This window comes from Camelus bactrianus, chromosome 23 (genome assembly GCF_048773025.1).
Source record: "Camelus bactrianus isolate YW-2024 breed Bactrian camel chromosome 23, ASM4877302v1, whole genome shotgun sequence".
Taxonomy (NCBI): domain Eukaryota; kingdom Metazoa; phylum Chordata; class Mammalia; order Artiodactyla; family Camelidae; genus Camelus; species Camelus bactrianus.
In genome coordinates this window covers 40,994,653-41,022,283 of record NC_133561.1, presented here as the reverse complement: position 1 = coordinate 41,022,283, position 27,631 = coordinate 40,994,653, and the positions used below count along the sequence as shown (strand labels likewise).

At 42.5% G+C, this 27,631-nt stretch overlaps 1 long non-coding RNA gene across 1 annotated transcript; it reads left to right on the top strand.

Annotated features, from left to right (window-relative positions):
- The first annotated feature begins 731 nt into the window (after positions 1-731).
- Positions 732-27,239, top strand: LOC141574876 (uncharacterized). Its single transcript, XR_012502005.1, has 6 exons — positions 732-1,291; positions 5,996-6,565; positions 11,270-11,839; positions 16,544-17,113; positions 21,818-22,387; positions 27,092-27,239. It is a non-coding gene; the product is annotated as an uncharacterized LOC141574876 (long non-coding RNA).
- Positions 27,240-27,631: the final 392 nt, after the last annotated feature.

The following is a 27,631-nucleotide window of genomic DNA, read 5'->3' as shown; positions in this document are numbered from 1 at the left end:
TGCAGCTATGCTAGGCTCTTGAGAACCAGGTGTTCTTCTATCAGTGCTGAGAAGTCTTAATCATCCGATCATGTTGGGTAAAGCAATTTAACACAACCAAGTCTGCACCTCCAAGATATAGTGAACCCGGGTCTTGACTGAAGTGAACAACGGTCCACAAAACCTGTGTCTTTATTGAGTTTGGCGAATTTTACTGTTCAGTTCACTATCTGAGTTCGAATATTTTCCGGTACTGTCTTGAGAAACTGAGGCCTAATACATTTTCAAGTTCAGTCAAAGAATCCCCACACTTCCCACACTCCTTCAGCCCAAAGAATACATAAACCCCGCATTTGCTGAATCTAGGGGAAGGTCATCATTTCTTTGTGTGAGCTAAGTATTGAATTCCTATCTATTTCAGTCGAGAGTATTTGACATTTAAGGAGTTAAGTGTTGTTCACCGAGTGTGAAGGAGGAGGAACTCTGATTCTAGTAGGGGCTTGCTCTCCTCCTACTGGATTCATTGCAGCTCAGTTTCTGATCCTTTGAAATGGATGCGTGAGTGGAGTGGAGGGAAGAGCATGTGATTGATAGCTAGGCACAAACGTGGGAATAGGCTTACCGGGGCTTGGTGCATTTCGGTCTGAATGATTCGTAAATGCCCCTTGGGATGTGTGGATTCTCACGACCCCTTCCAAGACCATGAGCTCTTTTATCATCTCTGCCATCTCTTCTCTTTTAGACGTCAGGAATCTTGGACCAGTTCTTGGAGCTGAGAATCGAGTAACTTTCTCAAGGGCACGTTGAAACTCCGTATGTTTCTGCCAGTATCACCGTGGTTCAGTAGGTCTCATGAATGTCTTTCGAGCCTGGTATGCTCTAGAGATGTCTCCATGCCGATATTCTCCACTGTAGCAGAACAAGTTTCATCAATGTGTTCGCACATCTCCTCAATCCATGCAGCCAGGATTTCTGGCAGCTTCGCTTCGTGTCTCCCATAAAGTCGACATCAACACTACTGGGCAAGTCTGAAAATACCTCGGAGCTTCACCAGTAAGCTGATGACAGGCAGATCTTCTACTGTCTGCCCTTTCAGATTCTGTAAACTGACCCTTGAACTCAGGTCTCTGGGCAGCAGCAGTATCTCGAACTTACTCAGCTTCCTGAACAAAAGACTTAAGCCAATCTCCACATAGGGCAGCAGACCCACCATCAAACTGATCCACCCACAGAATTCTGCCCAGTTACCTTGGATCCACCAGCCGCAACAAGCCTCGTGGTACACACCAACATTCCACCTGGAATCCAATCGGTAACTGCCATCCCCAGTGGTTGATGAATCAAGTTCGTGTTGGAGGTGATGCTGCATTAGACGAGAGTTTCCTAAGGGAAATGTGATTCTATCCAGAAGGGTCCCATGGTCCTTTTCTCTTCCCTCTTTCCTTTTCTTCAGATCTGTATACACAGTACAAACGGAGGGAAGTGTGTCCATGTTCAGTTTATGGATTCACACCTCTTTAAACTTTCTAACAGTTCACAGTACACAGAGACCCACTCAAGGAAACTCATGTTTGTGTAATATCCATTCACCCAGATTACATATCCGTCTGTTGCTTTCTGCTGTAACACCCACACTCTCAGCACATGGATCCATTTTTTTTTCATGGGGGCTGAAATTCCTAGAAATGAAACCAATCCCAACGTGCACTTTCCTGTCTGTCTCTTTTGCACTTAGTACTATTTCGCAGAGCTAATTTTCTTTGTTATAGGCTTATGCCATTTCTTCCCTACGAAGCATAGTATATGGCATTCATTCATCTTGTTCGAAATCTTGTAAGACTATATCCCGTTCAATGACCCACACTTATTCAAAACCGTCATTTGTGTTGGCTCAAGATATGCACTTCTGGATCAGTATCTATGAATAGTAATGCACGCATCTGTTTTCTGAACACAAGTGTGTTGAGTACATGCTAGCCGCGATAATGGGTCGATGCGTGCTGAATGATCCTTGACATCACTTTGAGTATATTGTTTTGAATATTCATGTTTGTTTGGTATATGTAAGTCAACTGTAAACTTTTGGTGTTTGTTTGTTTGTCTGATATTTTGTATGTTTTGCAAACACATTAGGCCATACATCTCTCATTTTGCTTCAGACAGACAGTCATGTAAGCTGATTCACTTAAGATAGTGCTTAAATTCACCTATGATTACCTGCTACCCTCTCCCATCTTTAGGATTTTGATGTCCTGCTTGCCTTCTTCTTCTTACTTCTTTGCAACTCAGGCTCTTCTTGCATTTGCAATAATGGTTTTGTTATTTCCATTTCATCGTGCTACATTTCTACTCAGGGTAGGATTCTCAATTTTTGTTTTAGGATCAGCCTCAAAGTGCTGAATTCTTTTAAGGTTTGCCGGTCAGTGAATTTCCCTAGCTCTGCCGTTGTTATAAACGGCAGTCATTTGTCATAGGCTACCCTAGATTGCAGCTTTTTCTCATTCAAGATATGGTCTATGTCCTGGCACTCCTCCCCGTGCTTCAAAATTTCTGCCGAGATATCAGCTGAAACCCCTCTGGAGGTTCTGTTCTGACTAAGTTCATTTCCTCGAGGTGCATTTTACTTCACTGGGATGATCATGAATTTTGTTTATTTGAATTCTACAGCTTCTTGTTCGTCTATTTGTATTCCACCTCTTTTGAACGATGTGTACATCCTGAATTCGTATAGATGATACTTTCCTGGCTTTCAGCAAGTTTCATTCTGATTTTTCTACAAATTTCTTTTCAGAATTTATTATTTTATCTCTTGCTTTTCCATTTGGGAATCCTATGAGTCTTATTCTTACCTGCTTTTTCTTAACCCATGATTCAACAGTGATGTTAGCGTTGGTATGCACTTGCTTTTCTGTGTCTTCTTCTGATCGAGAGATTTCTATTCCCCTGTCCTCTCAGTCATTCACGAGTCCCATGCATTAAGTAGTCTGCTTAGGATTGACTTTAGTCAAGTTTTTATCTCATCCATTGAGTTTTCTGATACTAATGGGTTCTTCTTTAGAGTTTCTCTTCCCCTTTTCTGGTATTCTGCCTTTTGTGATTCTGAGGCATGGTGGTTCATCAGTGTTTTCCTCATCTCCATTTTCAGAGCTAGCTCTGTTATCGTTTTGCCGTCTATTTGTTTGAAAGCTTATGTTTTGGGCCTTCAATCTCTTTGGAAGTGGAAATGGTACTTCCTGTTTCTTTTACTATACTTCTTTTAATCTACAGGTCAGGTACTATCATGTACATAATATAGACTTTTAGGGCTTGGTTAAGTGCAAACTTTAGACTCTTTGGTGTACGCAATTCCAAGTTAGTTCTGTGAGGACAAATTTCCCTAGACCTTGATGCCATGCCCCGTACCTGTGTGTGTTGTCTGGTATATCTCTAAATCCTGGTTTTGCCTTTGATGTGATGAACACATCATACTGTTTCAGTTAGTAAAACCTCGTTTTTATTACACTAATCTCACAATTCTGAAAGGGCACAGGGCACTTCCTCTAGTGGAAATGAAGCTTCTATAGGTTATCAGCTCTGCATTCTTCTGTATGACTTTTGAAGTGTCTCCAAAACAGCCAACAGAGTGTGCGCTTGTAATTTCTTCTGCCATGGGAATGTCCCAAAGTTACCAGTTCTTCCCAGAGCTTCTCTGTCTACAGAAACAACAGTGGAACCATATGTATGGATGTCATACTTCAGGGCCTGCTGGGATGATCCCGCAAACCTACCTATGTGTCCTTGGTGCAGAAACCTGTCAGTGCCCTCCAAAATGTAGCATCAGTTTTTGGGTGATAATGCTGTAAGAAATGCTTCATCTTCTCATGCTGTGGACTTTGACCACTTTTCCTAGTTCTCTCATGCTTGAGTCATGAGTTCACGAAGGCAACCACAGAGCTGTTCTGCATCTTCTGCCTGAAACCTGACTGGAATCCCAATCCAGGTTAAGAATGTAGCGGATCCTAAGTCTTTTAATACTGATTTCAAACCCAAGGCCCCCTGGAACCCTCAGACCAGATGCATGATTCCTCTGAGCCCCACATGTGCTCTATTGGCAAAATGTCAAATTGGACCCTGGTCCTGCAGATGCAGTGGATGTGGCCATAGGACATATCGATAAACTCAACCTCACGAGCCAGTGCGGTTGCTGTCTCACTGAGTTCACAGTTATCTTTGCTCTCTTGATAGTACCCACCAAAACCCACAACGCACTCTAGATCCCTGAGTTCTGTGAGAGCCATCATCCGTAGCCCTATCCCTCTTTTTCCGCTGCCTCTGCTAGCTCAGATTTGGCAGCTCAGATCTTGGTCTCAGAAAAAATTGTGGGGATATTTTGTGCTGATTTCTTTGAGTTCTGTCAGCCAAGCATCTGCTGTGCACTCTTCTAACACTCAGCGCATCTCCATCAATCCCATGCCTGCTGCCCGCTTGAGAGTGTGCTTCCAAGGATAACAGAGTTACACCTTTGATGCTCCATTACCACAGGTCAGACCCTGCACTGGTTTCCATTCTCTACTTTGCCTTTTACTGCTTCCAGGTTTTCTGAGGCCTCATCCTGTCTTTGGATGTAACAGACCACTCTTCGGCAAGTGTCCTGTGCCAAGGGCTGGTTGATTGGATGTTTACAAAATTTTGAGTATGGGAGCGAGTGAGAGCAGTTTGCACTGATTCTCTGCCTACTGGACATAGATAAATCAAAACTTTCCACAAATAATTCACACAAATTGGATATTAGTTTAGCTCCGTTTTGTTTTCAGCCATGGTCGGAAGGTTTTTCCCAAGACCACATCTTTGACATTAGGTTGATATGGCAGTTGCAGTCTTTAAGAATGTTAATAGTATCGATTTACGTGTTGTGGGATTTATATGAAATTGAAGTTAGTTTTTGAAAATTACCAAATCAACAAAAATCCTGACTTGTCAATTTCTGTAACATTTTGTCAGCTCTAAGTAAAAAACAGACTGACTCAATGCAATATAGCATTCCAAAAGCTTGAAGGGGTCATGCCAAGTCTTTTTCTGAAGCCTCCAAAAACAAAAGGAACAATGAAATAACTATTGGAACCATGAAATAACGCCCAACCTGCGTTTCCCTTATGCACATGGTGCCCTTTACTCCCAATGACACATACTAGGCAATGTTGGCATTTCAAGGGGTAACATTATTCTCTAGGGATATACAAGAAAATCTAAACAGAATATATACATTTAGGCTTGATTCCAAAAGCACCTAGAGGCATTTAACTATGAGAAACCTGCTGCAGCTATGCTAGGCTCTTGAGAACCAGGTGTTCTTCTATCAGTGCTGAGAAGTCTTAATCATCCGATCATGTTGGGTAAAGCAATTTAACACAACCAAGTCTGCACCTCCAAGATATAGTGAACCCGGGTCTTGACTGAAGTGAACAACGGTCCACAAAACCTGTGTCTTTATTGAGTTAGGCGAATTTTACTGTTCAGTTCACTATCTGAGTTCGAATATTTTCCGGTACTGTCTTGAGAAACTGAGGCCTAATACATTTTCAAGTTCAGTCAAAGAATCCCCACACTTCCCACACTCCTTCAGCCCAAAGAATACATAAACCCCGCATTTGCTGAATCTAGGGGAAGGTCATCATTTCTTTGTGTGAGCTAAGTATTGAATTCCTATCTATTTCAGTCGAGAGTATTTGACATTTAAGGAGTTAAGTGTTGTTCACCGAGTGTGAAGGAGGAGGAACTCTGATTCTAGTAGGGGCTTGCTCTCCTCCTACTGGATTCATTGCAGCTCAGTTTCTGATCCTTTGAAATGGATGCGTGAGTGGAGTGGAGGGAAGAGCATGTGATTGATAGCTAGGCACAAACGTGGGAATAGGCTTACCGGGGCTTGGTGCATTTCGGTCTGAATGATTCGTAAATGCCCCTTGGGATGTGTGGATTCTCACGACCCCTTCCAAGACCATGAGCGCTTTTATCATCTCTGCCATCTCTTCTCTTTTAGACGTCAGGAATCTTGGACCAGTTCTTGGAGCTGAGAATCGAGTAACTTTCTCAAGGGCACGTTGAAACTCCGTATGTTTCTGCCAGTATCACCGTGGTTCAGTAGGTCTCATGAATGTCTTTCGAGCCTGGTATGCTCTAGAGATGTCTCCATGCCGATATTCTCCACTGTAGCAGAACAAGTTTCATCAATGTGTTCGCACATCTCCTCAATCCATGCAGCCAGGATTTCTGGCAGCTTCGCTTCGTGTCTCCCATAAAGTCGACATCAACACTACTGGGCAAGTCTGAAAATACCTCGGAGCTTCACCAGTAAGCTGATGACAGGCAGATCTTCTACTGTCTGCCCTTTCAGATTCTGTAAACTGACCCTTGAACTCAGGTCTCTGGGCAGCAGCAGTATCTCGAACTTACTCAGCTTCCTGAACAAAAGACTTAAGCCAATCTCCACATAGGGCAGCAGACCCACCATCAAACTGATCCACCCACAGAATTCTGCCCAGTTACCTTGGATCCACCAGCCGCAACAAGCCTCGTGGTACACACCAACATTCCACCTGGAATCCAATCGGTAACTGCCATCCCCAGTGGTTGATGAATCAAGTTCGTGTTGGAGGTGATGCTGCATTAGACGAGAGTTTCCTAAGGGAAATGTGATTCTATCCAGAAGGGTCCCATGGTCCTTTTCTCTTCCCTCTTTCCTTTTCTTCAGATCTGTATACACAGTACAAACGGAGGGAAGTGTGTCCATGTTCAGTTTATGGATTCACACCTCTTTAAACTTTCTAACAGTTCACAGTACACAGAGACCCACTCAAGGAAACTCATGTTTGTGTAATATCCATTCACCCAGATTACATATCCGTCTGTTGCTTTCTGCTGTAACACCCACACTCTCAGCACATGGATCCATTTTTTTTTCATGGGGGCTGAAATTCCTAGAAATGAAACCAATCCCAACGTGCACTTTCCTGTCTGTCTCTTTTGCACTTAGTACTATTTCGCAGAGCTAATTTTCTTTGTTATAGGCTTATGCCATTTCTTCCCTACGAAGCATAGTATATGGCATTCATTCATCTTGTTCGAAATCTTGTAAGACTATATCCCGTTCAATGACCCACACTTATTCAAAACCGTCATTTGTGTTGGCTCAAGATATGCACTTCTGGATCAGTATCTATGAATAGTAATGCACGCATCTGTTTTCTGAACACAAGTGTGTTGAGTACATGCTAGCCGCGATAATGGGTCGATGCGTGCTGAATGATCCTTGACATCACTTTGAGTATATTGTTTTGAATATTCATGTTTGTTTGGTATATGTAAGTCAACTGTAAACTTTTGGTGTTTGTTTGTTTGTCTGATATTTTGTATGTTTTGCAAACACATTAGGCCATACATCTCTCATTTTGCTTCAGACAGACAGTCATGTAAGCTGATTCACTTAAGATAGTGCTTAAATTCACCTATGATTACCTGCTACCCTCTCCCATCTTTAGGATTTTGATGTCCTGCTTGCCTTCTTCTTCTTACTTCTTTGCAACTCAGGCTCTTCTTGCATTTGCAATAATGGTTTTGTTATTTCCATTTCATCGTGCTACATTTCTACTCAGGGTAGGATTCTCAATTTTTGTTTTAGGATCAGCCTCAAAGTGCTGAATTCTTTTAAGGTTTGCCGGTCAGTGAATTTCCCTAGCTCTGCCGTTGTTATAAACGGCAGTCATTTGTCATAGGCTACCCTAGATTGCAGCTTTTTCTCATTCAAGATATGGTCTATGTCCTGGCACTCCTCCCCGTGCTTCAAAATTTCTGCCGAGATATCAGCTGAAACCCCTCTGGAGGTTCTGTTCTGACTAAGTTCATTTCCTCGAGGTGCATTTTACTTCACTGGGATGATCATGAATTTTGTTTATTTGAATTCTACAGCTTCTTGTTCGTCTATTTGTATTCCACCTCTTTTGAACGATGTGTACATCCTGAATTCGTATAGATGATACTTTCCTGGCTTTCAGCAAGTTTCATTCTGATTTTTCTACAAATTCCTTTTCAGAATTTATTATTTTATCTCTTGCTTTTCCATTTGGGAATCCTATGAGTCTTATTCTTACCTGCTTTTTCTTAACCCATGATTCAACAGTGATGTTAGCGTTGGTATGCACTTGCTTTTCTGTGTCTTCTTCTGATCGAGAGATTTCTATTCCCCTGTCCTCTCAGTCATTCACGAGTCCCATGCATTAAGTAGTCTGCTTAGGATTGACTTTAGTCAAGTTTTTATCTCATCCATTGAGTTTTCTGATACTAATGGGTTCTTCTTTAGAGTTTCTCTTCCCCTTTTCTGGTATTCTGCCTTTTGTGATTCTGAGGCATGGTGGTTCATCAGTGTTTTCCTCATCTCCATTTTCAGAGCTAGCTCTGTTATCGTTTTGCCGTCTATTTGTTTGAAAGCTTATGTTTTGGGCCTTCAATCTCTTTGGAAGTGGAAATGGTACTTCCTGTTTCTTTTACTATACTTCTTTTAATCTACAGGTCAGGTACTATCATGTACATAATATAGACTTTTAGGGCTTGGTTAAGTGCAAACTTTAGACTCTTTGGTGTACGCAATTCCAAGTTAGTTCTGTGAGGACAAATTTCCCTAGACCTTGATGCCATGCCCCGTACCTGTGTGTGTTGTCTGGTATATCTCTAAATCCTGGTTTTGCCTTTGATGTGATGAACACATCATACTGTTTCAGTTAGTAAAACCTCGTTTTTATTACACTAATCTCACAATTCTGAAAGGGCACAGGGCACTTCCTCTAGTGGAAATGAAGCTTCTATAGGTTATCAGCTCTGCATTCTTCTGTATGACTTTTGAAGTGTCTCCAAAACAGCCAACAGAGTGTGCGCTTGTAATTTCTTCTGCCATGGGAAAGTCCCAAAGTTACCAGTTCTTCCCAGAGCTTCTCTGTCTACAGAAACAACAGTGGAACCATATGTATGGATGTCATACTTCAGGGCCTGCTGGGATGATCCCGCAAACCTACCTATGTGTCCTTGGTGCAGAAACCTGTCAGTGCCCTCCAAAATGTAGCATCAGTTTTTGGGTGATAATGCTGTAAGAAATGCTTCATCTTCTCATGCTGTGGACTTTGACCACTTTTCCTAGTTCTCTCATGCTTGAGTCATGAGTTCACGAAGGCAACCACAGAGCTGTTCTGCATCTTCTGCCTGAAACCTGACTGGAATCCCAATCCAGGTTAAGAATGTAGCGGATCCTAAGTCTTTTAATACTGATTTCAAACCCAAGGCCCCCTGGAACCCTCAGACCAGATGCATGATTCCTCTGAGCCCCACATGTGCTCTATTGGCAAAATGTCAAATTGGACCCTGGTCCTGCAGATGCAGTGGATGTGGCCATAGGACATATCGATAAACTCAACCTCACGAGCCAGTGCGGTTGCTGTCTCACTGAGTTCACAGTTATCTTTGCTCTCTTGATAGTACCCACCAAAACCCACAACGCACTCTAGATCCCTGAGTTCTGTGAGAGCCATCATCCGTAGCCCTATCCCTCTTTTTCCGCTGCCTCTGCTAGCTCAGATTTGGCAGCTCAGATCTTGGTCTCAGAAAAAATTGTGGGGATATTTTGTGCTGATTTCTTTGAGTTCTGTCAGCCAAGCATCTGCTGTGCACTCTTCTAACACTCAGCGCATCTCCATCAATCCCATGCCTGCTGCCCGCTTGAGAGTGTGCTTCCAAGGATAACAGAGTTACACCTTTGATGCTCCATTACCACAGGTCAGACCCTGCACTGGTTTCCATTCTCTACTTTGCCTTTTACTGCTTCCAGGTTTTCTGAGGCCTCATCCTGTCTTTGGATGTAACAGACCACTCTTCGGCAAGTGTCCTGTGCCAAGGGCTGGTTGATTGGATGTTTACAAAATTTTGAGTATGGGAGCGAGTGAGAGCAGTTTGCACTGATTCTCTGCCTACTGGACATAGATAAATCAAAACTTTCCACAAATAATTCACACAAATTGGATATTAGTTTAGCTCCGTTTTGTTTTCAGCCATGGTCGGAAGGTTTTTCCCAAGACCACATCTTTGACATTAGGTTGATATGGCAGTTGCAGTCTTTAAGAATGTTAATAGTATCGATTTACGTGTTGTGGGATTTATATGAAATTGAAGTTAGTTTTTGAAAATTACCAAATCAACAAAAATCCTGACTTGTCAATTTCTGTAACATTTTGTCAGCTCTAAGTAAAAAACAGACTGACTCAATGCAATATAGCATTCCAAAAGCTTGAAGGGGTCATGCCAAGTCTTTTTCTGAAGCCTCCAAAAACAAAAGGAACAATGAAATAACTATTGGAACCATGAAATAACGCCCAACCTGCGTTTCCCTTATGCACATGGTGCCCTTTACTCCCAATGACACATACTAGGCAATGTTGGCATTTCAAGGGGTAACATTATTCTCTAGGGATATACAAGAAAATCTAAACAGAATATATACATTTAGGCTTGATTCCAAAAGCACCTAGAGGCATTTAACTATGAGAAACCTGCTGCAGCTATGCTAGGCTCTTGAGAACCAGGTGTTCTTCTATCAGTGCTGAGAAGTCTTAATCATCCGATCATGTTGGGTAAAGCAATTTAACACAACCAAGTCTGCACCTCCAAGATATAGTGAACCCGGGTCTTGACTGAAGTGAACAACGGTCCACAAAACCTGTGTCTTTATTGAGTTAGGCGAATTTTACTGTTCAGTTCACTATCTGAGTTCGAATATTTTCCGGTACTGTCTTGAGAAACTGAGGCCTAATACATTTTCAAGTTCAGTCAAAGAATCCCCACACTTCCCACACTCCTTCAGCCCAAAGAATACATAAACCCCGCATTTGCTGAATCTAGGGGAAGGTCATCATTTCTTTGTGTGAGCTAAGTATTGAATTCCTATCTATTTCAGTCGAGAGTATTTGACATTTAAGGAGTTAAGTGTTGTTCACCGAGTGTGAAGGAGGAGGAACTCTGATTCTAGTAGGGGCTTGCTCTCCTCCTACTGGATTCATTGCAGCTCAGTTTCTGATCCTTTGAAATGGATGCGTGAGTGGAGTGGAGGGAAGAGCATGTGATTGATAGCTAGGCACAAACGTGGGAATAGGCTTACCGGGGCTTGGTGCATTTCGGTCTGAATGATTCGTAAATGCCCCTTGGGATGTGTGGATTCTCACGACCCCTTCCAAGACCATGAGCTCTTTTATCATCTCTGCCATCTCTTCTCTTTTAGACGTCAGGAATCTTGGACCAGTTCTTGGAGCTGAGAATCGAGTAACTTTCTCAAGGGCACGTTGAAACTCCGTATGTTTCTGCCAGTATCACCGTGGTTCAGTAGGTCTCATGAATGTCTTTCGAGCCTGGTATGCTCTAGAGATGTCTCCATGCCGATATTCTCCACTGTAGCAGAACAAGTTTCATCAATGTGTTCGCACATCTCCTCAATCCATGCAGCCAGGATTTCTGGCAGCTTCGCTTCGTGTCTCCCATAAAGTCGACATCAACACTACTGGGCAAGTCTGAAAATACCTCGGAGCTTCACCAGTAAGCTGATGACAGGCAGATCTTCTACTGTCTGCCCTTTCAGATTCTGTAAACTGACCCTTGAACTCAGGTCTCTGGGCAGCAGCAGTATCTCGAACTTACTCAGCTTCCTGAACAAAAGACTTAAGCCAATCTCCACATAGGGCAGCAGACCCACCATCAAACTGATCCACCCACAGAATTCTGCCCAGTTACCTTGGATCCACCAGCCGCAACAAGCCTCGTGGTACACACCAACATTCCACCTGGAATCCAATCGGTAACTGCCATCCCCAGTGGTTGATGAATCAAGTTCGTGTTGGAGGTGATGCTGCATTAGACGAGAGTTTCCTAAGGGAAATGTGATTCTATCCAGAAGGGTCCCATGGTCCTTTTCTCTTCCCTCTTTCCTTTTCTTCAGATCTGTATACACAGTACAAACGGAGGGAAGTGTGTCCATGTTCAGTTTATGGATTCACACCTCTTTAAACTTTCTAACAGTTCACAGTACACAGAGACCCACTCAAGGAAACTCATGTTTGTGTAATATCCATTCACCCAGATTACATATCCGTCTGTTGCTTTCTGCTGTAACACCCACACTCTCAGCACATGGATCCATTTTTTTTTCATGGGGGCTGAAATTCCTAGAAATGAAACCAATCCCAACGTGCACTTTCCTGTCTGTCTCTTTTGCACTTAGTACTATTTCGCAGAGCTAATTTTCTTTGTTATAGGCTTATGCCATTTCTTCCCTACGAAGCATAGTATATGGCATTCATTCATCTTGTTCGAAATCTTGTAAGACTATATCCCGTTCAATGACCCACACTTATTCAAAACCGTCATTTGTGTTGGCTCAAGATATGCACTTCTGGATCAGTATCTATGAATAGTAATGCACGCATCTGTTTTCTGAACACAAGTGTGTTGAGTACATGCTAGCCGCGATAATGGGTCGATGCGTGCTGAATGATCCTTGACATCACTTTGAGTATATTGTTTTGAATATTCATGTTTGTTTGGTATATGTAAGTCAACTGTAAACTTTTGGTGTTTGTTTGTTTGTCTGATATTTTGTATGTTTTGCAAACACATTAGGCCATACATCTCTCATTTTGCTTCAGACAGACAGTCATGTAAGCTGATTCACTTAAGATAGTGCTTAAATTCACCTATGATTACCTGCTACCCTCTCCCATCTTTAGGATTTTGATGTCCTGCTTGCCTTCTTCTTCTTACTTCTTTGCAACTCAGGCTCTTCTTGCATTTGCAATAATGGTTTTGTTATTTCCATTTCATCGTGCTACATTTCTACTCAGGGTAGGATTCTCAATTTTTGTTTTAGGATCAGCCTCAAAGTGCTGAATTCTTTTAAGGTTTGCCGGTCAGTGAATTTCCCTAGCTCTGCCGTTGTTATAAACGGCAGTCATTTGTCATAGGCTACCCTAGATTGCAGCTTTTTCTCATTCAAGATATGGTCTATGTCCTGGCACTCCTCCCCGTGCTTCAAAATTTCTGCCGAGATATCAGCTGAAACCCCTCTGGAGGTTCTGTTCTGACTAAGTTCATTTCCTCGAGGTGCATTTTACTTCACTGGGATGATCATGAATTTTGTTTATTTGAATTCTACAGCTTCTTGTTCGTCTATTTGTATTCCACCTCTTTTGAACGATGTGTACATCCTGAATTCGTATAGATGATACTTTCCTGGCTTTCAGCAAGTTTCATTCTGATTTTTCTACAAATTCCTTTTCAGAATTTATTATTTTATCTCTTGCTTTTCCATTTGGGAATCCTATGAGTCTTATTCTTACCTGCTTTTTCTTAACCCATGATTCAACAGTGATGTTAGCGTTGGTATGCACTTGCTTTTCTGTGTCTTCTTCTGATCGAGAGATTTCTATTCCCCTGTCCTCTCAGTCATTCACGAGTCCCATGCATTAAGTAGTCTGCTTAGGATTGACTTTAGTCAAGTTTTTATCTCATCCATTGAGTTTTCTGATACTAATGGGTTCTTCTTTAGAGTTTCTCTTCCCCTTTTCTGGTATTCTGCCTTTTGTGATTCTGAGGCATGGTGGTTCATCAGTGTTTTCCTCATCTCCATTTTCAGAGCTAGCTCTGTTATCGTTTTGCCGTCTATTTGTTTGAAAGCTTATGTTTTGGGCCTTCAATCTCTTTGGAAGTGGAAATGGTACTTCCTGTTTCTTTTACTATACTTCTTTTAATCTACAGGTCAGGTACTATCATGTACATAATATAGACTTTTAGGGCTTGGTTAAGTGCAAACTTTAGACTCTTTGGTGTACGCAATTCCAAGTTAGTTCTGTGAGGACAAATTTCCCTAGACCTTGATGCCATGCCCCGTACCTGTGTGTGTTGTCTGGTATATCTCTAAATCCTGGTTTTGCCTTTGATGTGATGAACACATCATACTGTTTCAGTTAGTAAAACCTCGTTTTTATTACACTAATCTCACAATTCTGAAAGGGCACAGGGCACTTCCTCTAGTGGAAATGAAGCTTCTATAGGTTATCAGCTCTGCATTCTTCTGTATGACTTTTGAAGTGTCTCCAAAACAGCCAACAGAGTGTGCGCTTGTAATTTCTTCTGCCATGGGAAAGTCCCAAAGTTACCAGTTCTTCCCAGAGCTTCTCTGTCTACAGAAACAACAGTGGAACCATATGTATGGATGTCATACTTCAGGGCCTGCTGGGATGATCCCGCAAACCTACCTATGTGTCCTTGGTGCAGAAACCTGTCAGTGCCCTCCAAAATGTAGCATCAGTTTTTGGGTGATAATGCTGTAAGAAATGCTTCATCTTCTCATGCTGTGGACTTTGACCACTTTTCCTAGTTCTCTCATGCTTGAGTCATGAGTTCACGAAGGCAACCACAGAGCTGTTCTGCATCTTCTGCCTGAAACCTGACTGGAATCCCAATCCAGGTTAAGAATGTAGCGGATCCTAAGTCTTTTAATACTGATTTCAAACCCAAGGCCCCCTGGAACCCTCAGACCAGATGCATGATTCCTCTGAGCCCCACATGTGCTCTATTGGCAAAATGTCAAATTGGACCCTGGTCCTGCAGATGCAGTGGATGTGGCCATAGGACATATCGATAAACTCAACCTCACGAGCCAGTGCGGTTGCTGTCTCACTGAGTTCACAGTTATCTTTGCTCTCTTGATAGTACCCACCAAAACCCACAACGCACTCTAGATCCCTGAGTTCTGTGAGAGCCATCATCCGTAGCCCTATCCCTCTTTTTCCGCTGCCTCTGCTAGCTCAGATTTGGCAGCTCAGATCTTGGTCTCAGAAAAAATTGTGGGGATATTTTGTGCTGATTTCTTTGAGTTCTGTCAGCCAAGCATCTGCTGTGCACTCTTCTAACACTCAGCGCATCTCCATCAATCCCATGCCTGCTGCCCGCTTGAGAGTGTGCTTCCAAGGATAACAGAGTTACACCTTTGATGCTCCATTACCACAGGTCAGACCCTGCACTGGTTTCCATTCTCTACTTTGCCTTTTACTGCTTCCAGGTTTTCTGAGGCCTCATCCTGTCTTTGGATGTAACAGACCACTCTTCGGCAAGTGTCCTGTGCCAAGGGCTGGTTGATTGGATGTTTACAAAATTTTGAGTATGGGAGCGAGTGAGAGCAGTTTGCACTGATTCTCTGCCTACTGGACATAGATAAATCAAAACTTTCCACAAATAATTCACACAAATTGGATATTAGTTTAGCTCCGTTTTGTTTTCAGCCATGGTCGGAAGGTTTTTCCCAAGACCACATCTTTGACATTAGGTTGATATGGCAGTTGCAGTCTTTAAGAATGTTAATAGTATCGATTTACGTGTTGTGGGATTTATATGAAATTGAAGTTAGTTTTTGAAAATTACCAAATCAACAAAAATCCTGACTTGTCAATTTCTGTAACATTTTGTCAGCTCTAAGTAAAAAACAGACTGACTCAATGCAATATAGCATTCCAAAAGCTTGAAGGGGTCATGCCAAGTCTTTTTCTGAAGCCTCCAAAAACAAAAGGAACAATGAAATAACTATTGGAACCATGAAATAACGCCCAACCTGCGTTTCCCTTATGCACATGGTGCCCTTTACTCCCAATGACACATACTAGGCAATGTTGGCATTTCAAGGGGTAACATTATTCTCTAGGGATATACAAGAAAATCTAAACAGAATATATACATTTAGGCTTGATTCCAAAAGCACCTAGAGGCATTTAACTATGAGAAACCTGCTGCAGCTATGCTAGGCTCTTGAGAACCAGGTGTTCTTCTATCAGTGCTGAGAAGTCTTAATCATCCGATCATGTTGGGTAAAGCAATTTAACACAACCAAGTCTGCACCTCCAAGATATAGTGAACCCGGGTCTTGACTGAAGTGAACAACGGTCCACAAAACCTGTGTCTTTATTGAGTTAGGCGAATTTTACTGTTCAGTTCACTATCTGAGTTCGAATATTTTCCGGTACTGTCTTGAGAAACTGAGGCCTAATACATTTTCAAGTTCAGTCAAAGAATCCCCACACTTCCCACACTCCTTCAGCCCAAAGAATACATAAACCCCGCATTTGCTGAATCTAGGGGAAGGTCATCATTTCTTTGTGTGAGCTAAGTATTGAATTCCTATCTATTTCAGTCGAGAGTATTTGACATTTAAGGAGTTAAGTGTTGTTCACCGAGTGTGAAGGAGGAGGAACTCTGATTCTAGTAGGGGCTTGCTCTCCTCCTACTGGATTCATTGCAGCTCAGTTTCTGATCCTTTGAAATGGATGCGTGAGTGGAGTGGAGGGAAGAGCATGTGATTGATAGCTAGGCACAAACGTGGGAATAGGCTTACCGGGGCTTGGTGCATTTCGGTCTGAATGATTCGTAAATGCCCCTTGGGATGTGTGGATTCTCACGACCCCTTCCAAGACCATGAGCTCTTTTATCATCTCTGCCATCTCTTCTCTTTTAGACGTCAGGAATCTTGGACCAGTTCTTGGAGCTGAGAATCGAGTAACTTTCTCAAGGGCACGTTGAAACTCCGTATGTTTCTGCCAGTATCACCGTGGTTCAGTAGGTCTCATGAATGTCTTTCGAGCCTGGTATGCTCTAGAGATGTCTCCATGCCGATATTCTCCACTGTAGCAGAACAAGTTTCATCAATGTGTTCGCACATCTCCTCAATCCATGCAGCCAGGATTTCTGGCAGCTTCGCTTCGTGTCTCCCATAAAGTCGACATCAACACTACTGGGCAAGTCTGAAAATACCTCGGAGCTTCACCAGTAAGCTGATGACAGGCAGATCTTCTACTGTCTGCCCTTTCAGATTCTGTAAACTGACCCTTGAACTCAGGTCTCTGGGCAGCAGCAGTATCTCGAACTTACTCAGCTTCCTGAACAAAAGACTTAAGCCAATCTCCACATAGGGCAGCAGACCCACCATCAAACTGATCCACCCACAGAATTCTGCCCAGTTACCTTGGATCCACCAGCCGCAACAAGCCTCGTGGTACACACCAACATTCCACCTGGAATCCAATCGGTAACTGCCATCCCCAGTGGTTGATGAATCAAGTTCGTGTTGGAGGTGATGCTGCATTAGACGAGAGTTTCCTAAGGGAAATGTGATTCTATCCAGAAGGGTCCCATGGTCCTTTTCTCTTCCCTCTTTCCTTTTCTTCAGATCTGTATACACAGTACAAACGGAGGGAAGTGTGTCCATGTTCAGTTTATGGATTCACACCTCTTTAAACTTTCTAACAGTTCACAGTACACAGAGACCCACTCAAGGAAACTCATGTTTGTGTAATATCCATTCACCCAGATTACATATCCGTCTGTTGCTTTCTGCTGTAACACCCACACTCTCAGCACATGGATCCATTTTTTTTTCATGGGGGCTGAAATTCCTAGAAATGAAACCAATCCCAACGTGCACTTTCCTGTCTGTCTCTTTTGCACTTAGTACTATTTCGCAGAGCTAATTTTCTTTGTTATAGGCTTATGCCATTTCTTCCCTACGAAGCATAGTATATGGCATTCATTCATCTTGTTCGAAATCTTGTAAGACTATATCCCGTTCAATGACCCACACTTATTCAAAACCGTCATTTGTGTTGGCTCAAGATATGCACTTCTGGATCAGTATCTATGAATAGTAATGCACGCATCTGTTTTCTGAACACAAGTGTGTTGAGTACATGCTAGCCGCGATAATGGGTCGATGCGTGCTGAATGATCCTTGACATCACTTTGAGTATATTGTTTTGAATATTCATGTTTGTTTGGTATATGTAAGTCAACTGTAAACTTTTGGTGTTTGTTTGTTTGTCTGATATTTTGTATGTTTTGCAAACACATTAGGCCATACATCTCTCATTTTGCTTCAGACAGACAGTCATGTAAGCTGATTCACTTAAGATAGTGCTTAAATTCACCTATGATTACCTGCTACCCTCTCCCATCTTTAGGATTTTGATGTCCTGCTTGCCTTCTTCTTCTTACTTCTTTGCAACTCAGGCTCTTCTTGCATTTGCAATAATGGTTTTGTTATTTCCATTTCATCGTGCTACATTTCTACTCAGGGTAGGATTCTCAATTTTTGTTTTAGGATCAGCCTCAAAGTGCTGAATTCTTTTAAGGTTTGCCGGTCAGTGAATTTCCCTAGCTCTGCCGTTGTTATAAACGGCAGTCATTTGTCATAGGCTACCCTAGATTGCAGCTTTTTCTCATTCAAGATATGGTCTATGTCCTGGCACTCCTCCCCGTGCTTCAAAATTTCTGCCGAGATATCAGCTGAAACCCCTCTGGAGGTTCTGTTCTGACTAAGTTCATTTCCTCGAGGTGCATTTTACTTCACTGGGATGATCATGAATTTTGTTTATTTGAATTCTACAGCTTCTTGTTCGTCTATTTGTATTCCACCTCTTTTGAACGATGTGTACATCCTGAATTCGTATAGATGATACTTTCCTGGCTTTCAGCAAGTTTCATTCTGATTTTTCTACAAATTCCTTTTCAGAATTTATTATTTTATCTCTTGCTTTTCCATTTGGGAATCCTATGAGTCTTATTCTTACCTGCTTTTTCTTAACCCATGATTCAACAGTGATGTTAGCGTTGGTATGCACTTGCTTTTCTGTGTCTTCTTCTGATCGAGAGATTTCTATTCCCCTGTCCTCTCAGTCATTCACGAGTCCCATGCATTAAGTAGTCTGCTTAGGATTGACTTTAGTCAAGTTTTTATCTCATCCATTGAGTTTTCTGATACTAATGGGTTCTTCTTTAGAGTTTCTCTTCCCCTTTTCTGGTATTCTGCCTTTTGTGATTCTGAGGCATGGTGGTTCATCAGTGTTTTCCTCATCTCCATTTTCAGAGCTAGCTCTGTTATCGTTTTGCCGTCTATTTGTTTGAAAGCTTATGTTTTGGGCCTTCAATCTCTTTGGAAGTGGAAATGGTACTTCCTGTTTCTTTTACTATACTTCTTTTAATCTACAGGTCAGGTACTATCATGTACATAATATAGACTTTTAGGGCTTGGTTAAGTGCAAACTTTAGACTCTTTGGTGTACGCAATTCCAAGTTAGTTCTGTGAGGACAAATTTCCCTAGACCTTGATGCCATGCCCCGTACCTGTGTGTGTTGTCTGGTATATCTCTAAATCCTGGTTTTGCCTTTGATGTGATGAACACATCATACTGTTTCAGTTAGTAAAACCTCGTTTTTATTACACTAATCTCACAATTCTGAAAGGGCACAGGGCACTTCCTCTAGTGGAAATGAAGCTTCTATAGGTTATCAGCTCTGCATTCTTCTGTATGACTTTTGAAGTGTCTCCAAAACAGCCAACAGAGTGTGCGCTTGTAATTTCTTCTGCCATGGGAAAGTCCCAAAGTTACCAGTTCTTCCCAGAGCTTCTCTGTCTACAGAAACAACAGTGGAACCATATGTATGGATGTCATACTTCAGGGCCTGCTGGGATGATCCCGCAAACCTACCTATGTGTCCTTGGTGCAGAAACCTGTCAGTGCCCTCCAAAATGTAGCATCAGTTTTTGGGTGATAATGCTGTAAGAAATGCTTCATCTTCTCATGCTGTGGACTTTGACCACTTTTCCTAGTTCTCTCATGCTTGAGTCATGAGTTCACGAAGGCAACCACAGAGCTGTTCTGCATCTTCTGCCTGAAACCTGACTGGAATCCCAATCCAGGTTAAGAATGTAGCGGATCCTAAGTCTTTTAATACTGATTTCAAACCCAAGGCCCCCTGGAACCCTCAGACCAGATGCATGATTCCTCTGAGCCCCACATGTGCTCTATTGGCAAAATGTCAAATTGGACCCTGGTCCTGCAGATGCAGTGGATGTGGCCATAGGACATATCGATAAACTCAACCTCACGAGCCAGTGCGGTTGCTGTCTCACTGAGTTCACAGTTATCTTTGCTCTCTTGATAGTACCCACCAAAACCCACAACGCACTCTAGATCCCTGAGTTCTGTGAGAGCCATCATCCGTAGCCCTATCCCTCTTTTTCCGCTGCCTCTGCTAGCTCAGATTTGGCAGCTCAGATCTTGGTCTCAGAAAAAATTGTGGGGATATTTTGTGCTGATTTCTTTGAGTTCTGTCAGCCAAGCATCTGCTGTGCACTCTTCTAACACTCAGCGCATCTCCATCAATCCCATGCCTGCTGCCCGCTTGAGAGTGTGCTTCCAAGGATAACAGAGTTACACCTTTGATGCTCCATTACCACAGGTCAGACCCTGCACTGGTTTCCATTCTCTACTTTGCCTTTTACTGCTTCCAGGTTTTCTGAGGCCTCATCCTGTCTTTGGATGTAACAGACCACTCTTCGGCAAGTGTCCTGTGCCAAGGGCTGGTTGATTGGATGTTTACAAAATTTTGAGTATGGGAGCGAGTGAGAGCAGTTTGCACTGATTCTCTGCCTACTGGACATAGATAAATCAAAACTTTCCACAAATAATTCACACAAATTGGATATTAGTTTAGCTCCGTTTTGTTTTCAGCCATGGTCGGAAGGTTTTTCCCAAGACCACATCTTTGACATTAGGTTGATATGGCAGTTGCAGTCTTTAAGAATGTTAATAGTATCGATTTACGTGTTGTGGGATTTATATGAAATTGAAGTTAGTTTTTGAAAATTACCAAATCAACAAAAATCCTGACTTGTCAATTTCTGTAACATTTTGTCAGCTCTAAGTAAAAAACAGACTGACTCAATGCAATATAGCATTCCAAAAGCTTGAAGGGGTCATGCCAAGTCTTTTTCTGAAGCCTCCAAAAACAAAAGGAACAATGAAATAACTATTGGAACCATGAAATAACGCCCAACCTGCGTTTCCCTTATGCACATGGTGCCCTTTACTCCCAATGACACATACTAGGCAATGTTGGCATTTCAAGGGGTAACATTATTCTCTAGGGATATACAAGAAAATCTAAACAGAATATATACATTTAGGCTTGATTCCAAAAGCACCTAGAGGCATTTAACTATGAGAAACCTGCTGCAGCTATGCTAGGCTCTTGAGAACCAGGTGTTCTTCTATCAGTGCTGAGAAGTCTTAATCATCCGATCATGTTGGGTAAAGCAATTTAACACAACCAAGTCTGCACCTCCAAGATATAGTGAACCCGGGTCTTGACTGAAGTGAACAACGGTCCACAAAACCTGTGTCTTTATTGAGTTAGGCGAATTTTACTGTTCAGTTCACTATCTGAGTTCGAATATTTTCCGGTACTGTCTTGAGAAACTGAGGCCTAATACATTTTCAAGTTCAGTCAAAGAATCCCCACACTTCCCACACTCCTTCAGCCCAAAGAATACATAAACCCCGCATTTGCTGAATCTAGGGGAAGGTCATCATTTCTTTGTGTGAGCTAAGTATTGAATTCCTATCTATTTCAGTCGAGAGTATTTGACATTTAAGGAGTTAAGTGTTGTTCACCGAGTGTGAAGGAGGAGGAACTCTGATTCTAGTAGGGGCTTGCTCTCCTCCTACTGGATTCATTGCAGCTCAGTTTCTGATCCTTTGAAATGGATGCGTGAGTGGAGTGGAGGGAAGAGCATGTGATTGATAGCTAGGCACAAACGTGGGAATAGGCTTACCGGGGCTTGGTGCATTTCGGTCTGAATGATTCGTAAATGCCCCTTGGGATGTGTGGATTCTCACGACCCCTTCCAAGACCATGAGCTCTTTTATCATCTCTGCCATCTCTTCTCTTTTAGACGTCAGGAATCTTGGACCAGTTCTTGGAGCTGAGAATCGAGTAACTTTCTCAAGGGCACGTTGAAACTCCGTATGTTTCTGCCAGTATCACCGTGGTTCAGTAGGTCTCATGAATGTCTTTCGAGCCTGGTATGCTCTAGAGATGTCTCCATGCCGATATTCTCCACTGTAGCAGAACAAGTTTCATCAATGTGTTCGCACATCTCCTCAATCCATGCAGCCAGGATTTCTGGCAGCTTCGCTTCGTGTCTCCCATAAAGTCGACATCAACACTACTGGGCAAGTCTGAAAATACCTCGGAGCTTCACCAGTAAGCTGATGACAGGCAGATCTTCTACTGTCTGCCCTTTCAGATTCTGTAAACTGACCCTTGAACTCAGGTCTCTGGGCAGCAGCAGTATCTCGAACTTACTCAGCTTCCTGAACAAAAGACTTAAGCCAATCTCCACATAGGGCAGCAGACCCACCATCAAACTGATCCACCCACAGAATTCTGCCCAGTTACCTTGGATCCACCAGCCGCAACAAGCCTCGTGGTACACACCAACATTCCACCTGGAATCCAATCGGTAACTGCCATCCCCAGTGGTTGATGAATCAAGTTCGTGTTGGAGGTGATGCTGCATTAGACGAGAGTTTCCTAAGGGAAATGTGATTCTATCCAGAAGGGTCCCATGGTCCTTTTCTCTTCCCTCTTTCCTTTTCTTCAGATCTGTATACACAGTACAAACGGAGGGAAGTGTGTCCATGTTCAGTTTATGGATTCACACCTCTTTAAACTTTCTAACAGTTCACAGTACACAGAGACCCACTCAAGGAAACTCATGTTTGTGTAATATCCATTCACCCAGATTACATATCCGTCTGTTGCTTTCTGCTGTAACACCCACACTCTCAGCACATGGATCCATTTTTTTTTCATGGGGGCTGAAATTCCTAGAAATGAAACCAATCCCAACGTGCACTTTCCTGTCTGTCTCTTTTGCACTTAGTACTATTTCGCAGAGCTAATTTTCTTTGTTATAGGCTTATGCCATTTCTTCCCTACGAAGCATAGTATATGGCATTCATTCATCTTGTTCGAAATCTTGTAAGACTATATCCCGTTCAATGACCCACACTTATTCAAAACCGTCATTTGTGTTGGCTCAAGATATGCACTTCTGGATCAGTATCTATGAATAGTAATGCACGCATCTGTTTTCTGAACACAAGTGTGTTGAGTACATGCTAGCCGCGATAATGGGTCGATGCGTGCTGAATGATCCTTGACATCACTTTGAGTATATTGTTTTGAATATTCATGTTTGTTTGGTATATGTAAGTCAACTGTAAACTTTTGGTGTTTGTTTGTTTGTCTGATATTTTGTATGTTTTGCAAACACATTAGGCCATACATCTCTCATTTTGCTTCAGACAGACAGTCATGTAAGCTGATTCACTTAAGATAGTGCTTAAATTCACCTATGATTACCTGCTACCCTCTCCCATCTTTAGGATTTTGATGTCCTGCTTGCCTTCTTCTTCTTACTTCTTTGCAACTCAGGCTCTTCTTGCATTTGCAATAATGGTTTTGTTATTTCCATTTCATCGTGCTACATTTCTACTCAGGGTAGGATTCTCAATTTTTGTTTTAGGATCAGCCTCAAAGTGCTGAATTCTTTTAAGGTTTGCCGGTCAGTGAATTTCCCTAGCTCTGCCGTTGTTATAAACGGCAGTCATTTGTCATAGGCTACCCTAGATTGCAGCTTTTTCTCATTCAAGATATGGTCTATGTCCTGGCACTCCTCCCCGTGCTTCAAAATTTCTGCCGAGATATCAGCTGAAACCCCTCTGGAGGTTCTGTTCTGACTAAGTTCATTTCCTCGAGGTGCATTTTACTTCACTGGGATGATCATGAATTTTGTTTATTTGAATTCTACAGCTTCTTGTTCGTCTATTTGTATTCCACCTCTTTTGAACGATGTGTACATCCTGAATTCGTATAGATGATACTTTCCTGGCTTTCAGCAAGTTTCATTCTGATTTTTCTACAAATTCCTTTTCAGAATTTATTATTTTATCTCTTGCTTTTCCATTTGGGAATCCTATGAGTCTTATTCTTACCTGCTTTTTCTTAACCCATGATTCAACAGTGATGTTAGCGTTGGTATGCACTTGCTTTTCTGTGTCTTCTTCTGATCGAGAGATTTCTATTCCCCTGTCCTCTCAGTCATTCACGAGTCCCATGCATTAAGTAGTCTGCTTAGGATTGACTTTAGTCAAGTTTTTATCTCATCCATTGAGTTTTCTGATACTAATGGGTTCTTCTTTAGAGTTTCTCTTCCCCTTTTCTGGTATTCTGCCTTTTGTGATTCTGAGGCATGGTGGTTCATCAGTGTTTTCCTCATCTCCATTTTCAGAGCTAGCTCTGTTATCGTTTTGCCGTCTATTTGTTTGAAAGCTTATGTTTTGGGCCTTCAATCTCTTTGGAAGTGGAAATGGTACTTCCTGTTTCTTTTACTATACTTCTTTTAATCTACAGGTCAGGTACTATCATGTACATAATATAGACTTTTAGGGCTTGGTTAAGTGCAAACTTTAGACTCTTTGGTGTACGCAATTCCAAGTTAGTTCTGTGAGGACAAATTTCCCTAGACCTTGATGCCATGCCCCGTACCTGTGTGTGTTGTCTGGTATATCTCTAAATCCTGGTTTTGCCTTTGATGTGATGAACACATCATACTGTTTCAGTTAGTAAAACCTCGTTTTTATTACACTAATCTCACAATTCTGAAAGGGCACAGGGCACTTCCTCTAGTGGAAATGAAGCTTCTATAGGTTATCAGCTCTGCATTCTTCTGTATGACTTTTGAAGTGTCTCCAAAACAGCCAACAGAGTGTGCGCTTGTAATTTCTTCTGCCATGGGAAAGTCCCAAAGTTACCAGTTCTTCCCAGAGCTTCTCTGTCTACAGAAACAACAGTGGAACCATATGTATGGATGTCATACTTCAGGGCCTGCTGGGATGATCCCGCAAACCTACCTATGTGTCCTTGGTGCAGAAACCTGTCAGTGCCCTCCAAAATGTAGCATCAGTTTTTGGGTGATAATGCTGTAAGAAATGCTTCATCTTCTCATGCTGTGGACTTTGACCACTTTTCCTAGTTCTCTCATGCTTGAGTCATGAGTTCACGAAGGCAACCACAGAGCTGTTCTGCATCTTCTGCCTGAAACCTGACTGGAATCCCAATCCAGGTTAAGAATGTAGCGGATCCTAAGTCTTTTAATACTGATTTCAAACCCAAGGCCCCCTGGAACCCTCAGACCAGATGCATGATTCCTCTGAGCCCCACATGTGCTCTATTGGCAAAATGTCAAATTGGACCCTGGTCCTGCAGATGCAGTGGATGTGGCCATAGGACATATCGATAAACTCAACCTCACGAGCCAGTGCGGTTGCTGTCTCACTGAGTTCACAGTTATCTTTGCTCTCTTGATAGTACCCACCAAAACCCACAACGCACTCTAGATCCCTGAGTTCTGTGAGAGCCATCATCCGTAGCCCTATCCCTCTTTTTCCGCTGCCTCTGCTAGCTCAGATTTGGCAGCTCAGATCTTGGTCTCAGAAAAAATTGTGGGGATATTTTGTGCTGATTTCTTTGAGTTCTGTCAGCCAAGCATCTGCTGTGCACTCTTCTAACACTCAGCGCATCTCCATCAATCCCATGCCTGCTGCCCGCTTGAGAGTGTGCTTCCAAGGATAACAGAGTTACACCTTTGATGCTCCATTACCACAGGTCAGACCCTGCACTGGTTTCCATTCTCTACTTTGCCTTTTACTGCTTCCAGGTTTTCTGAGGCCTCATCCTGTCTTTGGATGTAACAGACCACTCTTCGGCAAGTGTCCTGTGCCAAGGGCTGGTTGATTGGATGTTTACAAAATTTTGAGTATGGGAGCGAGTGAGAGCAGTTTGCACTGATTCTCTGCCTACTGGACATAGATAAATCAAAACTTTCCACAAATAATTCACACAAATTGGATATTAGTTTAGCTCCGTTTTGTTTTCAGCCATGGTCGGAAGGTTTTTCCCAAGACCACATCTTTGACATTAGGTTGATATGGCAGTTGCAGTCTTTAAGAATGTTAATAGTATCGATTTACGTGTTGTGGGATTTATATGAAATTGAAGTTAGTTTTTGAAAATTACCAAATCAACAAAAATCCTGACTTGTCAATTTCTGTAACATTTTGTCAGCTCTAAGTAAAAAACAGACTGACTCAATGCAATATAGCATTCCAAAAGCTTGAAGGGGTCATGCCAAGTCTTTTTCTGAAGCCTCCAAAAACAAAAGGAACAATGAAATAACTATTGGAACCATGAAATAACGCCCAACCTGCGTTTCCCTTATGCACATGGTGCCCTTTACTCCCAATGACACATACTAGGCAATGTTGGCATTTCAAGGGGTAACATTATTCTCTAGGGATATACAAGAAAATCTAAACAGAATATATACATTTAGGCTTGATTCCAAAAGCACCTAGAGGCATTTAACTATGAGAAACCTGCTGCAGCTATGCTAGGCTCTTGAGAACCAGGTGTTCTTCTATCAGTGCTGAGAAGTCTTAATCATCCGATCATGTTGGGTAAAGCAATTTAACACAACCAAGTCTGCACCTCCAAGATATAGTGAACCCGGGTCTTGACTGAAGTGAACAACGGTCCACAAAACCTGTGTCTTTATTGAGTTTGGCGAATTTTACTGTTCAGTTCACTATCTGAGTTCGAATATTTTCCGGTACTGTCTTGAGAAACTGAGGCCTAATACATTTTCAAGTTCAGTCAAAGAATCCCCACACTTCCCACACTCCTTCAGCCCAAAGAATACATAAACCCCGCATTTGCTGAATCTAGGGGAAGGTCATCATTTCTTTGTGTGAGCTAAGTATTGAATTCCTATCTATTTCAGTCGAGAGTATTTGACATTTAAGGAGTTAAGTGTTGTTCACCGAGTGTGAAGGAGGAGGAACTCTGATTCTAGTAGGGGCTTGCTCTCCTCCTACTGGATTCATTGCAGCTCAGTTTCTGATCCTTTGAAATGGATGCGTGAGTGGAGTGGAGGGAAGAGCATGTGATTGATAGCTAGGCACAAACGTGGGAATAGGCTTACCGGGGCTTGGTGCATTTCGGTCTGAATGATTCGTAAATGCCCCTTGGGATGTGTGGATTCTCACGACCCCTTCCAAGACCATGAGCGCTTTTATCATCTCTGCCATCTCTTCTCTTTTAGACGTCAGGAATCTTGGACCAGTTCTTGGAGCTGAGAATCGAGTAACTTTCTCAAGGGCACGTTGAAACTCCGTATGTTTCTGCCAGTATCACCGTGGTTCAGTAGGTCTCATGAATGTCTTTCGAGCCTGGTATGCTCTAGAGATGTCTCCATGCCGATATTCTCCACTGTAGCAGAACAATTTTCATCAATGTGTTCGCACATCTCCTCAATCCATGCAGCCAGGATTTCTGGCAGCTTCGCTTCGTGTCTCCCATAAAGTCGACATCAACACTACTGGGCAAGTCTGAAAATACCTCGGAGCTTCACCAGTAAGCTGATGACAGGCAGATCTTCTACTGTCTGCCCTTTCAGATTCTGTAAACTGACCCTTGAACTCAGGTCTCTGGGCAGCAGCAGTATCTCGAACTTACTCAGCTTCCTGAACAAAAGACTTAAGCCAATCTCCACATAGGGCAGCAGACCCACCATCAAACTGATCCACCCACAGAATTCTGCCCAGTTACCTTGGATCCACCAGCCGCAACAAGCCTCGTGGTA